The sequence below is a fragment of the Wyeomyia smithii genome, chromosome 2 (assembly GCF_029784165.1).
Source record: "Wyeomyia smithii strain HCP4-BCI-WySm-NY-G18 chromosome 2, ASM2978416v1, whole genome shotgun sequence".
NCBI lineage: Eukaryota > Metazoa > Arthropoda > Insecta > Diptera > Culicidae > Wyeomyia > Wyeomyia smithii.
The window spans coordinates 84,790,451-84,807,055 of record NC_073695.1 but is presented as its reverse complement, the minus strand read 5'-3'; positions in this window follow the sequence as shown (position 1 = coordinate 84,807,055).

Below are 16,605 nucleotides of genomic sequence, written 5' to 3'. Positions count from 1 at the left end.
TGTAACACTGTAAGTCAATAATCACCAGATGGTCTGGGAGCAACACGTTCAATAAAATTGTGTAAATATATAAAATGTATATACATAAATGTACACTAAATTTTGACAACCACGGCTTATGAAAGCTTTTTTCATTGCAGTGGGTAAAGCGTATCCATGATAAATATTTTTTGTAGGATTTTGATGGTATTAAAATTTCTGTAGTCGCAAATATTGAGGTGCAGAACCTTAAACAGTATTACTGACTGTTACCGGTTACCGGATGATTTCTTGGTGATCAATTTCATGACAATGTGACTTGATGGTTTGCTAAGCCTATACGATTTTGCATCCAGACCGCAGTTTACGAAACATGTTCTATGTGTACGGTAAATGAATACACAATGATACGACAGCGTTGTATCAATTTACACAGCAAGACATTCTATAAAATGATACCTTCTCAAAATATACTAGCTTGCATTAAACCATTGGTCATACTTCTCGAATATACCGTCTAGGGTGGGATCTTTGTTTTTGCTTCAGACATTCTACTAATCGAATATTAACTTGAATATAAATGATTCTGCTGATTTTGTTTTTTGGTCATGTTTTCAAAAATTGGTAGCAGTTGAATTAGTTTATTGAAAAGTTATAGATAAGTGGTAAAAAAACACAAAAACCGTTCCATGCAATCATAGCCAGAAAACTTATAAAAATACAGATATGCATATCAAACAAAACAGAGTTCTATGCTTATTTACAAAATGCCGAAACAATCGCACAAAATTTAGTTTTATTGGTCTTTTGTCAAGCCGACCGTCAAGATTTCAACATAATTAAATAAAAATTGTTCATGTGCATCAACATTTGTTCAAAAGCTATGAAAATCATAAAACAAGAGCATATAACTGGGTAAAATGTCTGTAACCGTCCGGTCAGTACTTACTATGGAACTATGGATTTATAGCGCCCCACTTTTTGGAGCAAACAGAGCAATTCAATTCCATCTATTTGAGTATAAACTCTAACTCATTTAAATTAAACAAAAAACACTTACTTGCTACTCACTCTAGTTTATACCAATTTTTCACTTCCATCTGTCTATTTATCGTTGCCTCTTACTTTCGATTGCTGTCAGATCTTTTTACTTTTAGTGTTTCGAACATCGTTGTAGGTAGATCGCAATTTGATCGAGTCACGTTGTAGGTTGAAGGTATTTTTCTTTAATTTTTATAAAAATGTTTCAGAAATGAGACGTGTGCCAGTTTTGGTTATTTCATCTCAAATTCTTGTGTTTTAAAATTTAAAACATGTGTGAATATTGTTTTAGTCCCGTGTTCCCTATACTTTTCGATTTGTATTGTTATAATGTTATATTCGTGTGTCGCATGGTATTTCATAAACCACGTTAGTTTTCCGTTGTTTTTAAATTTCATCTTTTAATTTTGTGAAAACGATGTTATAAATTTTGTCAGTTGGTTTAAAAGCTAAAACAATATTGCCCGTCTAAAATCAATTTTGGTTGTAATTTGTGTTTGGCGGCTGGTTGGAATTTGTGTTTGGCAGGAAGAATGAAACAATTTACAACGAGCTAGTGTTTTTCGTGATAGCTTTAGTTTAGCTTTGGATGTGGACCCAGCGACCTTGGGTAGCTATGCTGGAAACAGTAAACGTACCGAAGTCTGAACTTGGATGTTTTGTTACTTGTTATCAGCATCCAATAATGTACCACAGGCGCTAGCAGTTGATAAGTTGAGGTGTATGAGATTCCCTAACGGGGTGACTAAGTGGAAATTGTTCTACTTAACTGGTTGCTCAGCCTTTGTCTCAATCGGTGGTACAAAGTCTTTCAGCTTGAAACAACCTTCAACTGTACCGCAAGGTAGCCATTTAAGACCTTTAATTTTTATTCTGTTCGTAAACGATCTATGTACCCGTTTACGTTCTCATGTTTGCGGATGACTTGAAAATATTTCGTGTCATTAAATCCAGACTTGACTGATGTGCTCTACAGGAGGATATTGACGCACTCATACACTGGAGCACATTGAACGGCGTACAAGTTAATGCAACGAAATGCTGCGTCATTACCTTCAACCGATAGGTGGCAGCAGTCTGCAGTGAATGTTATCATTGACTCTAAAGTCAAATTTAACGGGCATATATCTATGATCACTGCTAAAGCGATCGCCACCTTAGGTTTTTTTAAAATAAATACCAGTGCATTTAAGGATATCTACGCGCTCAAATCACTCGACAGCCATCTCTTCCGCATCATTTTCGAATACGCTGTTGTTGTATGGGTACCATGTTCACGCTACGCAGATGAACAGAATCGAAGCTATTCAGAATAACTTTTTAAAATGCTCTCTACGGGTCCTGTCGTGGAATAACACTATACACCTACCACCGAACGAAGAACGATGTCAATTAATTATCCTGGAGTCATTGGCAGCAAGAAGAAAACTAGTTCAACGGCTTCTTGTTTCCGGATTACTCAACGGGCAAATCGATTGCAGCTATCGGTTAAACTCTGTAGATGTAACCGTTCCTCGAAGGCAGCTACGAAATTAAACGCTGCTTTGGCAACCTACTATCGTATCAACTATGCACAAAACGCACCATGGACCAAGTTTGTCCCGTCTTTGATTAAAGCATTAGTAAAAGTACTTACAGATGTAAAATTCAACACCTTCAAAAAAATGGACTACAAAAATAACTGAACTCTATGATAAAGATAATAAAGATTGGACCAATAAATTAAATCTTAACGATATACTTGTTGAAGGTTATACGGTTGACGAGAAACTAATTCACTTCGTGCACAACGTTCGTTTATATACCTACATTTATTTTGCTGGCACAGCTACTGGAGGGCACAGCGGAGAGCAAATTTTACTATGCGCGGCCAATAAAAATATTCAAAGCTACCGTTGGGGCAATCATCAGCGTTCTGTAGCACACGTGAAGATAATGGAATCGGTTCGGTTTTATTTTGCATACGGCAGCAACAGACACCATCGTACACTGCATGATATTTTGAGGGGAACAGCGAAGAGCAAATTTTATGCGCGGCCAACGAAATATTCAATGCAACCGGTAGTGGTGTGATCATCAGCGTTCTGTAGCACACATTTCGAGCTGAAGATTATGGAATCGGTTCTTCTCAGAACTATAAATGCTTGAAGATAAGAGTTATGAGAATTTTCACAACTACTACTAGTGTGAAATGTTCATCTATTTCTCAATAATCTTTTTACAATAACGTAGGCGCACCAAAGATAAACGGTAGTGTTGCCTACGCATAGTTTATCACAGCAAGATGTGACACTCATTTCAAGAATTTTCACTGCTAAATTGACTGATTTTCCGGTTCAATTGTTTGTTTGTGCCCACTCGAACACCGTTATCAATCGAATATTATTAACGCAAATTAGTCAATCTAAGAACCATAGTTATTTTCGCATCGGGAAAGCAAAAAATTTCTTTTGGTGCTTGAAAATCACTCATTAGTATCGAAGGTGTTTTGTTTTGTTTGTCTTTCTCTAAGCTACGTGGCCACGCTGTCATGGCAAAAATATACGCTGAACTCGATACAAAAGACTGCGTGTAGAAAATTCAGCTTCCGTCTAGTTTGTCACACAATAGCGAGTGGAGTATAGCTGTTAGAGGTACGTGACATTGAGAAACGAGAGCTGCATACGAGTCAACTTCCAGGCACTGCGGAGCATGTTACCTTTATTTTGCATACGGCAGCAACAGTTACCGTCGTACGCTGCAGAATATTCTGCTGGCACAGCTACTGGAGGGCAGAGCGGAGAGCAAACTTTATTATGCGCGGTCAAGCAAAATATTCGATGCTACCGATGGTGCGATCATCAGCGTTCTGTAGCACAAATTTCATACTGAAGATTATGTAATCGGTTCTTTTCAGAACTATAGATGCTTGAAGATAAGAGTTATGAAAATTTGCGCAACAACTACTAGTGTAAAATTTTCATGTTTTCATTAGGGTGGGGAAAAATGATCGATTTTTTAGAACCAAGTTTTTTTGGTTCCTTTTGGGGCCCCAAACAACCCTAAACTTACCGGAAGTCGATTGGTTTTGTCTTCGCTTGGCGCATTGCATTTCAAATTTGTATGAAAATTTATATAGGAAAACCTACTTTTTTGCATTTACCTTTCTAGAGAGCTCAATAATATTATAATAATGCACTACATTATGTTAAAGTATAGTATTTTAGATGTCTAACAACTTTGTCGAAGACAATGAAGAGCTAGGATGTCCATAAGAAGAGCTATAGCTGTTCAAAGTTGAGTATGTCGATTTATATGCAAAAAATCCTGTTTCCTGCCAACACTACCAATGTACCGGCGTCAGTAGGATTCCCATCAGAAGTAACCTGTCGTAACGAGTTTATACACTCAGCTGGATCAAGCAAACAAATTTAGGTCACCATTCTAGGCGTAGGTAGAATCTACAACGTGTTTCTGAGGTCACTTCTGATGGAAATCTGACTGACGCCGGTACACTGGCAGTGTTGGCAGAAAATTGAATTGCAACAAAAATTTCGGCGTAATCGACTTTGAACAGCTCTAGTATTGTTTGGGACACCCTAGCTCTTTAGTGTCTTCGGCCAAGTTGTTAGGCATCAAACAAACTACCATTTGAAATCATGAAACCTTTGGTTTGAGCCATTTTGAGCTCTTTAGAATGGATAATGCAAAAAAGTTGGGTTTTCCATACAAATCTCTGTATAAATTTGAAATGCAATGCGCCAAGCGGAGACAAAACCAATCGACTTCCGATAAATTTAGAATTGTTTGGAGCCCTAAAAAGAACAAAAAAAAACTTGGTTCTGGCCTTCTGCCAACAAGATTCGTTTTTTCCATATAACGATTCCCCACCCTCACTGGCGTAGCGTGGGGGGGGCGGGGAGGCGGTCCGCCCCGGGTGTTACCCGCTAGGGGGTGACACCCGTGAGGAAAATTTTCATACGTATCGCCCTCAAAAAAAAAAGATTAGAGTAGATTTACTTATCTTTCCAATCGGATCCGCGCTATTGCAAAAAAATCCCGTTTGAAAATACGTATCAAAAAAAAACCGCGTAAGAAAGAGTGTGTATAATCCCAACCATTTTTTAAAAAATGGGTAGATTAAGTGCAATTGAAAACGAACGAAAATGATTTCACTGCAACCTGGTGAGGGTGACACCCAAATTTCCCGCAACGGGTATCACCCGGTCACGCTACGCCACTGCCCACCCTAGTATTCATGCATCATTAGTTTTACAATAACGACCATCAAATATATACGGTGGTGTTGCCTATGAACAGTTCATCGCAGCATATAATACATAAATTAAGTCCTACGTCACCATTTCATACAACCCCTAGGGCTATATACCTTGTAGTATTTTCGAAGCAAAATCTCTTCGATTACACAAACGCCTGCTAGGATACCGTTACGATTGCTTTTTTTTTCTAAATTCGCACAAACTGGAGGCAGTCCCATTGATCGAGGAGTCCACCAATCGGTACAAAACTTTGTATTTAAAAGCTCCTGCCCAAAATACATTGACTCATAAATTTTGTGAGAAATCGGAGATGGTCGATGCATTTCCTTTGGACATCTGGGATGGAATGACCCATATTATTAGTGTTATTGACCGCTCGTAAAGATGTATCTTTGCTATCACCGCCTATTAAAGGATGCTTTGCTTATTGTGACCTCTCAACTGTGCCAATCGGTTCTAATAAATCACCTACCCCTAGCTGTGTCAGTAATAAAATGGTTACAAATTCTCTCCGTGTTAGCTTTACGAAGCTGTTGTAAGAAATTTCACTTAAGGGCGAGGTCACACAAGTCATGGACTGAGAAACAAAAGGAAACCTACTTACTATATTTTACTAGCAAGCATTTAATTTTGTTCACAAATAGTCAAATCGTTAGTATGCATTAGTATCCTTTAGTAGGTTAGGACTAGGCTAGCTGTATTCTATTATTAATCTATCGTTATTCAAAGTAATCTTTTTCACTAGAAACATTCAACTAACAACTTCAAAAAATGCCAATATATAGCTAGCCAATATATAGGTAGCTCATACCGATAATTATTTTATAAGAGTTTATAAGAGTAATTTCTACGATATAATTGTTAAATCTAATAGATCCAAAATTCAACACACGATAACGTGCCGAAAGACGCCCCACTCGACGGTACCTAATTGTCTAGTACAAGCAAGGTCACTAGTTGGCCTATGAAATGTTTGCCTTCTCTGCCAGCAGGCAAGCAACCCAAAAACCACAATGTTCCTTCAAAACCACATAACAATTGAACCATAGTATAGAACAAATACCTACACGTCTACAAGTTGAAAAGCAAATCAAATGCAGTAGAACCACAGCTCTGGAGCTCAGCTGCAGCGGAGCATTGCGGGAAAAATGAGCACTGCACTGTATTTTACTTCCAAGGGTTTTGTTTTCAGAGTCAAACTGCAAAATACCATTGTTTAAATGTGGAACACTAGAAAAAAAATTAAGTTGATTTTCACACCACTCTTTGCTCCCAAAATTTGTTCGCGATTGTCCTACTGTGCCGTTGCAAAGACGTCAGCGCTGACAATAGCAATCTTCTCAGTTGAATTTGCCATTTAAATTAGATTCTCTGCTGTGGCAAGGTGGTTACCCACAAAACTGCCCATCTGATTTTACTTGTTGGCTAGAATATTAGCAGAAAGCTGCGTTTTCAGCCAAGGAACGGAAAAGCTATTTTATGACGGAGGCCAGGGCAAGAATGTCAGTTTTATAGTGATAAAGCTAAGCAGTGATAAAGTCAATGGGAAATTTAGCAACTAAAATCAATTGACTCAGTTTCGAAAATTGGATGATCAATATTTTTGCGTTGCAAGATTCGATTTTTTTAAATTTAATTTGACAGATTTTTCAAGCTTGTCATCAAATGTCCATCTTCGAAACGTCACAATTTCTTCCAAAACTCTCGTTGACCTAGAGCTCAACATGACACTTTATAGGGCACCGGAAAACCAAACGTACTGCCAAGGGGAGCATCATCGTGTGCACAGATCGGCAATGACGGCACTAAAATTTAGGTCAGAGTCAACGTTCATCCAGAGCGCAGTTCCCTTCTTCCAATTTCCATCCCGGAAGCTGGGTGAATTCAATAACGAAAGCACGGCAGGGGAAACTGGTTAACTTTCATTTCCGTCGTACATATTCGGTATAAGCGGGTGGCCTGCCTGTTGCATATTTGTCGGGCTGTCGGAGCAAAAGAGCGAATGCCAGCCGCCACTCTCGTCTCTCAGTTTGCGCAACTTCTTGCTGTCCCGTTCGAACCGTTTTGAGATGAGGTGTTGCTGCTGTTTCGGCACCATAAATTTTCCGTCTGGGTGAGCATAAGGCTGTGCTGTTCTGTTTTTTCTTGCTCTTCTGATGGTGTCCTGCCTGATACCGAACGGGCAGGCGGGAAGCAACAAGCGAAAACACTAGACACGAAGCGTATGAACAGTGGCGATGTGAAAACTAGATCAAAGCTTTTCATGTCAAGGGCAGAGTTGCTGAGGCATTCCTGTTGAATATCGCCAATATGATTCTTGATTTAAAACTGCTTTCCACTCTTCTCTGTTTAAGAGTACGATTGATAAACCAATTGAGTTTTCAAATAACAAAAATAAAAATACCCGCTATTAGAATTTGCAAATCCATCGTCCGATGAAGACGATGATGGTCACGATGAAATTGACTGCGTCGTTGTTGTGTGGTCAATTTACTTAGGAAATTGAACCCGAAACGTAGTTTCCGTTACCGGTCAGTTTCCTGCTGTGTCTGGATTTTCCGGACATTGAAATCACTTCGTAGCACTGTATGCTAATGGTTTTGCCACCCTCATGCAGTTGCTTATCGTCATAATTATGCTATTTGCATTCACTGTATGCGGACACGGAGGGGTCAGCTTTCAAAGGACAATGTACGTTTCCCTTCCCGCACTTTGCTACATTTTCTTGCGTCGGTTTCACAAGAGAACCAATTGAAAATGATCCTCTCAAGGACTCTGTGGGGTTCCTGCCCAGCAGGAGCTGTCATAAGTGGCGCAATTTTAAGGTTAAACATCGGTTCAAAACAATTAGCAAGACCGTTTTGAGGAAAACATTCGAAGCAACTCTTTCACACTGGAATACGGTATGTTCATCTGGATGAAAATAAGCTCTTGACCAATGGAACCGAGTACGCATACTTTTATGTGAGATATGGCATGAAAAAGATTGTTTATCAATTTTCTAAAATTAACTTTCAAAATCTAGTAAATTTATACTTATGAAGCTAGTAATAATTATACTGAACTCTCGTGAGGTAGCTAGGAACCAATGCACGATAACCTAAAAAGCATGAATGAGCGTAACTACAAATACGTGTATCCGTTAGGACTAACATTTAAAATAACAGATAATTTTAGCTTCGTATTTGTAGAGTATCTGATCATGAGTAAACAGTCTTATTACACATCCTTATTTTTAATGTTTGTATTCTTTCCAACAATTTCAATCTTTCATTTATGTGAGGTCATGCTTAGGGGTTATTCTGTCCCAAAAATGTTATGCGTTTAGTTTGTCAGCTGTATTCTATTAAATATTAAAAAAGCAGTTTCAGCAGTATTACAGTAAACTATGATACAGAAACTTTAGGCTTCGGAATAATATGGGTATTCATGTCGAGCTCGTAAACAAATACCCAGCCGTAAAAATACTCACCTCCATTGACGAGTAATGGAAGATACACAGTTAACGGCTGGGTATTCCTTTACGAGCTTGATGTGAAGACCCCTAATATTAGGTTAAGGAAAGCTATGTAAAATTAACAAGTGGGTCTAAGAAATGATACAGATGATCGCAAATCTTTTAAAATCAAGCTTGGATAGAATCGCAGTCTGCGAAAAAGGGGTAATAAAAAGAGCATAGTCCAATTCTTGAAATTGTGGAACGCTGAAATAAAACTAAACGTTTTTTGATTATTTAACACGGATACTTTTTAGTTGAGATGAAAGGAGCGTTTATCTTAATAGATGATGTAATTCTAGAAGTTAGATATAGTACACGATATGTGTTTTACAGCTCCGGCAACAGTAAGGGGCAATCAAAAAAATATGTCGATGCGATAAAACTGATCTCCCAGTCCAAGACGCGTTATATGATTTGCTTGTTGAATGTTGATAATGCCTGCTGCATTATATATATTATGACTAAAAATATCGATGAACACTTAATACGGAACATCCGTCCTTCATTGAGTACGTAACGCAAATTTTGATCAAATTATTCTCCTCTATTGTCTTCCGGCATTCCTTGATCTTCGACAGATGCACAATGGAAATCTCTCCAAGTAGTACCTGCAGCTCGTGATTCATACGCCTGTGCCACTCTCCGCTCTCGGTTTGTACTTCACCAAATATTTATCGCAACGTCCAAATATCGTCCGTTGCTCTCGAGCCTTTCCCGTTCATATGCTTTTTTCTTGTGTGGACTCATCACTGCGACCAAAGACATTAGATCTATTATGATATTGCCCAGGTGTTTTCTGTACACCGCACTTAACATTATTGACAGTATCACTATTGAAGTAAGTGATACGATAATCATTCATACCCGTGCTTGTGTGTAAGTTTTACCTTTCCGTTTCAAGCTTACTGCTCTGCTGTACCAGGCCTCTATCTATCTTAACAATATCGCTCAATTACAATTCCCTGGAGAGAACTTCCATCTTTGCCTTTCTCCTAGAAAGGTATAGCAATTACTGGAAAAACCAATGGTATAAAAGTGGTCCTAATGGCCGAATGACATATACCACTCAACCCCTTTCGACGAACTGAGCATTTTCTGTATGTATGTATGTATGTATGTGTATATATATATATATATATATATATATATATATATATATATATATATATATATATATATATATGTGTGTGTGTGTGTGTATATGTGCAACTTTTTTTTCTCACTCACTTTTCTCAGAGATGGCTGGACCGATTTTCATTAAATTAATTGCAAATGAAAGGTCTAGTTGCGCCATAGGTTGCTTTTGAATTTCATTGTAATCGGATTTTTAGTTTAGAGGTTATGTATCAAAATATAAAAATCACGAAACATCAATATTTCAGAAACCACATAACTGATTTTTATAAAACTGGTTTCCAATGATCGGGCTGTCTCCAAAACCCTTTACTTTCAAATTTCGTTATGATTTAACATATGGTTCAAAAGTTATGTAAAGAAAAGTTATCCTGAGGTTGTTCAAACTCACTCATTTTTCTCAGAGATGGCTGAACCGATTTCCACAAAATTAGTGTCAAATGAAAGGTCTAGTTGCCCCATAGGTTGCTATTGAATTTCATTGTAATCGGATTGTAACTTTGTCCGTTGATCATAAAAATGTGAAATCACATAATGAAAGTAAACAAATTGACTCTCTCCTAACGATCACTGGCTAATTAAAAGGTAGAAAAGTGATCCAAATGGCCGAATGTCATAAACTACTCGAGTCAGTTCGACGAATCGAGCATTTTCTGCATGTATGCATGTATAGGTGTATATGTTTGTGTGTGGCTGTGTACGTGTGTATGTGCACCTTTTTTTTCGCACTTACTCTTCTCAGAGCTCTTATATCTCAGAAGCTATGAACATAGTTGAATTCAAATTAATGGGCTTTTAAACCCTTAAACAATAAATTCCATAATGTTTAAACATGTGGTTTGAAAGTTACAGAAAGAAACGTAACCCGCAGACTGTTTAAAACTATAGCTACGATCAAAATATGTGGCCTCAATATCATTTGAATTTGATATTGTACTATTTCAATGTTTGCGGCCTTGCTCGGGATTAAAGTTGAAATTAAAAGTCATTTCTATCATTTCACTTTTTGCCTTTCTCCTAGAAAGGTATAGCAATCACTGCAAAAACTAAAGGTATAAAAGTGCTCAAAAGGGCTGAATGTCGTATATCACTCGACTCAGTTCGACGAGCATTTTCTGTATGTGTGAGTGTGTGTGTATGTGTGTGTGTGTAACGCTCTCCCAATCTCACTCGATTTTCTCAGAGATGGCTGAACCGATTTCAATGAAATTGATTGCAAATGAAAGGTCTAGTTGCCCCATAAGACCCAATTGAATTTTATTGTAATCTGATTTCTAGTTTAAAGGTTATGTATCAAAATATAAAAATCACGAAATATCAATATCTCAGAAACTACACAACCGACTTGAACAAAATTGGTTTCAAATGAACGGGCTACCTAAAAAACCCTTAACTTTTGAATTTTCTGAAGATTGAACATGTGGTTTAGAAGTTATGGAAAGAAACGTGTTCTGGAGACTATTTAATATCTCACTCATGTTTCTCAGAGATGGCTGGACCGATTTTCATAAAATCAGTGTCATATGGATGGTCTTGTTGCCCCATAAGACCCTAATGATTTTTTTTTTGCAAACGGATTATTACTTTGCCTGTTATGTTTGAAAATGTGAAATCCAGCTATGAAAAGAAATATATTCCGAAGACTACATAAACTCACTCACTTTTCTCAGAGATGGTTGATAGTTGAACCGATTTCCACAAAATTATTGTCAAATGAAAGGTCTAGCTCCCTCATAACACCCTATTGAAATTTGCTGTAATCGGACTGTAACTTCGTCTGTAATGTATCGAAATGTGAAAATCACGAAACTTATTTATCTCAGAAACTACACAACCGATTTGAACAATATTGATATCAGATGAACAGGCTAGTTAAGGGTTAACTGATGAATTATGATTGAACACGTGGTTTCAAAGTTTGGCTGCCCTATACGTTCCCTTTTTATCTGATTATAATCGAACTTAAGCACCCGTTAGTTATTAAATTGTTAATAAAATGACTTATTTGAACATAACTAGTGTCATACGAACGAGTCATCCCTCAAACTTACAAATAAAAAACTTCATAACAATTCGATATGTGGTTCAAAAGCTTTGGAAAGAAAAGAAATTCAAAGACTATTTCAAATTATACCCGCAATATATATGGCCTCAACATAATTTCTATGTGGTATCGTACTATTTGAACGTTCCCGGTATCGCTCTTAATTAAATTGTTCGAAATTTAGCGTCATTTCTTTTATTTCGCTGTTTCTTAAGCACATATTTTATAATTCAATTACAACATCAATATTCTAGAACCCAAAGAGTGAATATACCTTTATTGGATTTGAGCATTCATGTAAATCTATTTTTACAAATAATAAGTTTGAATGAGAAAGGCTGAGTCTGACCGCTAGGTGGATTAATTTAGGTTTTTAAGGTTTAAGTAATGTAATCTCGATACAGAAACTTAAAGTTATATAAAATTAAACTTCCTCCATTTTGTGACGATCAAAAAAGGAAGATTCCTTAAGTTACATAAATCTAAACATATAAAAATGCAGCTCTATCTGTCTGTCTGTCTGTCTGATTCATATAGGCTTGGAAACTACCGTACCGATCGGCGTGAAATTTTGTATATAGGGGTTTTAGGGGCCAGGAAAGGTGACTAAGATAGTTCGAGACCCTTCCCTCTTCTGCAAGGGGGGGTACCTTACAAATGAAACACAAATTTCTGCACATCTCGAAAACTAACCAAGCAACTGGAACCAAATTTGGCATGTGGATGTTTTTAGGAGTAACAAATATGTCCATGTTGATTCGACACCCTTCCCTCTTCTGGAAGGGAGGGTCCCATACAAATGAAACAGGAATTTCGCACAGCTCGAGAACCAATCAACCAAATTCAACCAAATTTGGTATGTGAATGTTTTTAGAGGTAACAAGTATGTCCATAGTGGTTCGACTCCCCTCCCTCTTCTGTGAGGGAGGGGTTCATAACTAATGAAACACAAATTTCTGCTTATCTCGAGATCTAACCAACTAAATGGAACCAAATTTGGCAGGTGATTGTTTTTAGGTGTAACAAACATGACAAACATGTAAAGTAAAGTAGAGTAAAGTAAACATGTCCATAATGTTTCGACACTCTTCCTTCATCTGGCATGTTTCCATATACCATTTCGAAATCCAAGATGGGGACTTCCCGTTTCTGAAAAATCGCGCAAATGACCAAATACTACCCAACATGGGTATTTCCGGAATTGTTATGACGCACAAATCGATCTCAGACAATATTTTGAATTGTAAGAAGGCGACTTCCGGTGTCTGGAAAACAGCCGAAAATGACCAAATACCACACAATATGAGTGTTTCTTCAATCAGATTGACGCTCAGGGCCAGAAATTGTCTCCAAATGCCAGTTTTAAATCCAAGGTGGCGACTTACGGTTCCTGAAAAATAGCCTAAAGGACCATATACCACCCAATATGAATATCACCGGATCCAGAATGATGCAAGGAGCTATAAATTGACTTTAGACAACAGTTTGAATTGAAAAATGGCAACTTCTGGGAAACAGCCGAAAATAACTGAATACTACTACATATGGATATATCCGTAATCGAAATGATGTAGAGAAGCATTGACCCTGGACACCATTTTAAATTAGAAAATGACCACTCTCAGTTTCTGGAAAACAACTAAAATAACTGAAATGCACCCAATATATATCCGGAATAGAGGTCATGCACAAAGGCCAAAAGTCGAGGATGTTTTCATTCCGATATTACCAATTATTTTTAAACTATATAATCCAATCGCAAGGAATAAATGAATTTGAAATGCTTAAAATTATTAAATTATACATTAAAATAGGCGGGACGAAGTTTGCCGGGTCAGCTAGTTATAAATAAATAAATAAATAAATAAATAAACGTTACAAAATGATTGTTAAGCTTTTTTGTCGATTGAAGTAATATCTTTATCTTGATTTTTCGAGCTTCCTCGATCCATTCTCTTCCGTTTTTCGGCAACTTCAGTGGACCATTCGTTACTCAGACCAGTTTTTTTTATAATAGGGAATATTTTTTTTGAGAGTCACCAGAGTTACTGTAGATTCAGATTGAAGGAAGGGTATATGGTGGAGAGCCTGAGAATAAACTCATGCTAAGGCCCTTTGACAACCAAAATGACCAAATTCGACTAGGGTTCAAACCCACGACCACCCGCTTATTAAAACGGATTCTGCCATCTTGCGGCTGCGGAGCTCACCTTTTCATATACTTGGTTTTCGACGCAATTATTAATTCTATTCCAACTCTTCTAGCCCCCACTTTCAGTCTGGTGTAGATTGCCTCCGTCGTCTCAAAGTTTCTCGTAATAACCTCAAGGTCGTCTGCGAAGCCTATGAGTATACTAATTTTACTGGAAGTCGTACCTTTCATAGTTTCTCTTCCTCCCAATTCCTGGAAACTACACAATGGAGTGCCGTTGCTAGTGCCTCTTAGCCAGTATATCGGGAACTGGGACACTGTTATCGTTTGTGGGTGCTCCAAGGTTAACTTCCCTTCCTACTCCTTCCATCGCTCTGCTCATCGGAAAACTGCTTCCACCTGTCAACCTTCTCGTGCTCGATTGTGAACAAGCTACCCTCCTCGTTCCTACACATATTTGCACTCGTAAAATTTGTACGTGTAAAGCAAAGCAAAGCAAAGCCTTGGTGCTACTTTCCGATTCAGAACTCAACCTCCTGTTTAATTATAAACAGACTTCGCAACCGACTGTTTAGCGTAAGGGACAGATGCGGGGCTAGCGCTACGATGCTACCGACACTAACAGTCTCTCCCGAACCGAGACTCGTACCTACGACTACTGATTTGTTAGGCCAGCATTTTACATCGAGACCATCTGGGAGATATACTTGTGATTGTAGTTAGCCTAAACCGTTGCTCCTTCTGGCGTTTCTTATTCCTCACAATCGTACTTACCTTACCAATCAGCGAGAGCCATGGTGGCTCGTGCAGTATCAAAAAGTTGTCGCCATGTTGCTCGGTTTTGGGCTGTGTTTCGCCAGTTCCCCTGGCGCCTCATCACCCACAAGTCTCCTTCGAGCTGGTCGAGCTATCGTACCGGGAGGCTTGCTGAATAGAAGTGATTTCACAGGGTTGTCATTCGGCATCCTTACGACGTGATCGGCCCACCGCAACCTATTGACTTTCACCAGGTGTGCTATGAGGTTCTCTATATGCAGCACATGCAGCCATCGCCAGTCTCCGTCGTCTGTCTGTACTCTACCGATGCATTGTTGTCTCCATTCCGCAGAAGACTACCGGTCTTATCAGGGTTTTGTAGAGCGTCAACTTCACGCGTCGTCGCACTTACCTCGATCGAAGTCGCTTCAATGGTGCTAGTGTCGGCGGTCACCAGTGACCCCAAGTACAGGAACTCGTCGACCACCTCAAGCTTATCACCAACTACTGAGACTTAAGTTGGGTGTCTGATGTTGTTCTCCTTGGAGCCTTTCGCTCGCATGTATTTCCTACGGCTTCGGCTTTCAGTCGGGCGTAAGTTTCCTCCGTCATCGCAAGGTTACGTGTTATGATGTCGAAGTCATCCGCGAAGTCCAAAAGCTGAACAGACCTTATGAAAATCGTGACCTTCGTGGGCGATGCAAACAGGAATGTCCATCACATTGTCTTTACCCTCTGCGCGACTCAAAGGGACTCGAAAGTTTCCTCAAGACACACACGTACACTTGCGCCATGGTGGCCTTGATCAATGGCGTCAGTTTATCCGGAAATCCGTTGTCGTGCATGATCTGCCATAGCTGTTCTCGATCGACTGTATCATAGGCCGCCGTAAAGTCGATAAAGATGTGATGTGTGGGCACGTTTGTACTCGCGATATTTCTGTAAGATTGGTCGGATTGAGAAGATCTGGTCCGTGGTGACACGAGCTCCCATGAAGCCCGCTCGATACTGGCCCACAAATCTCCTTTTTAAAGGTGATATGTGACGGAACAGGATCTAGTAGAGTATTTTGTAGGCGACATTGATAAGCGAGATACCGCGGTAGTTGCGGCACTCAAGCTTGTAGATGGCAGACGACTCCCTCTATCCACTCGTCTGGCAGTTTTTCCTCCTCCCAAATCCTGGAAATAACTAATTGCAGCGTTCTAGCCAGTGCCGCCCTCCCATGTTTATAGAGCTCGCTCGAGAGTTCGTCTTTGCCTGAGACTTCGTTGTTCTTCACCAAGCTATTGGTGCAACTAGGCCAGTTCCTGCTCCGCTTTTGTTTACTGTATCGCCATTCAGGAGTCCATCGAAGTACTTTTTCCACCTGTCGACCACCTCGCTGGCACGCGTGGAAAGGTTTCCATCCGCGTCGTTGCACATGTCGGCTTGCGGCACATAGCCTCTGCGAGACTGGTTTACCTTCTCAAAGTTCACGATCCTCTTGCTGGCGCTTCTTTTATCTGAGAATCGTGGTCAACTCATTTTAAGCTCGCCGATATTCGGCTGCATTTTTTGTGGTGATGCTTAGATAGCATTTTCAAGCAAATTTTTTCTTTCCATCGCTACTTGGCGTTCTTCGTCAAAGCAGTCATTTTGTCGGCTCGAAGTTACCTCACCTAGCCGCATCTATCGTCGAGAATCGAAGCACATAGTTCCTCTGTGGAAGGTAGTGCCTCGTCAATTTGGCGTAATTCTC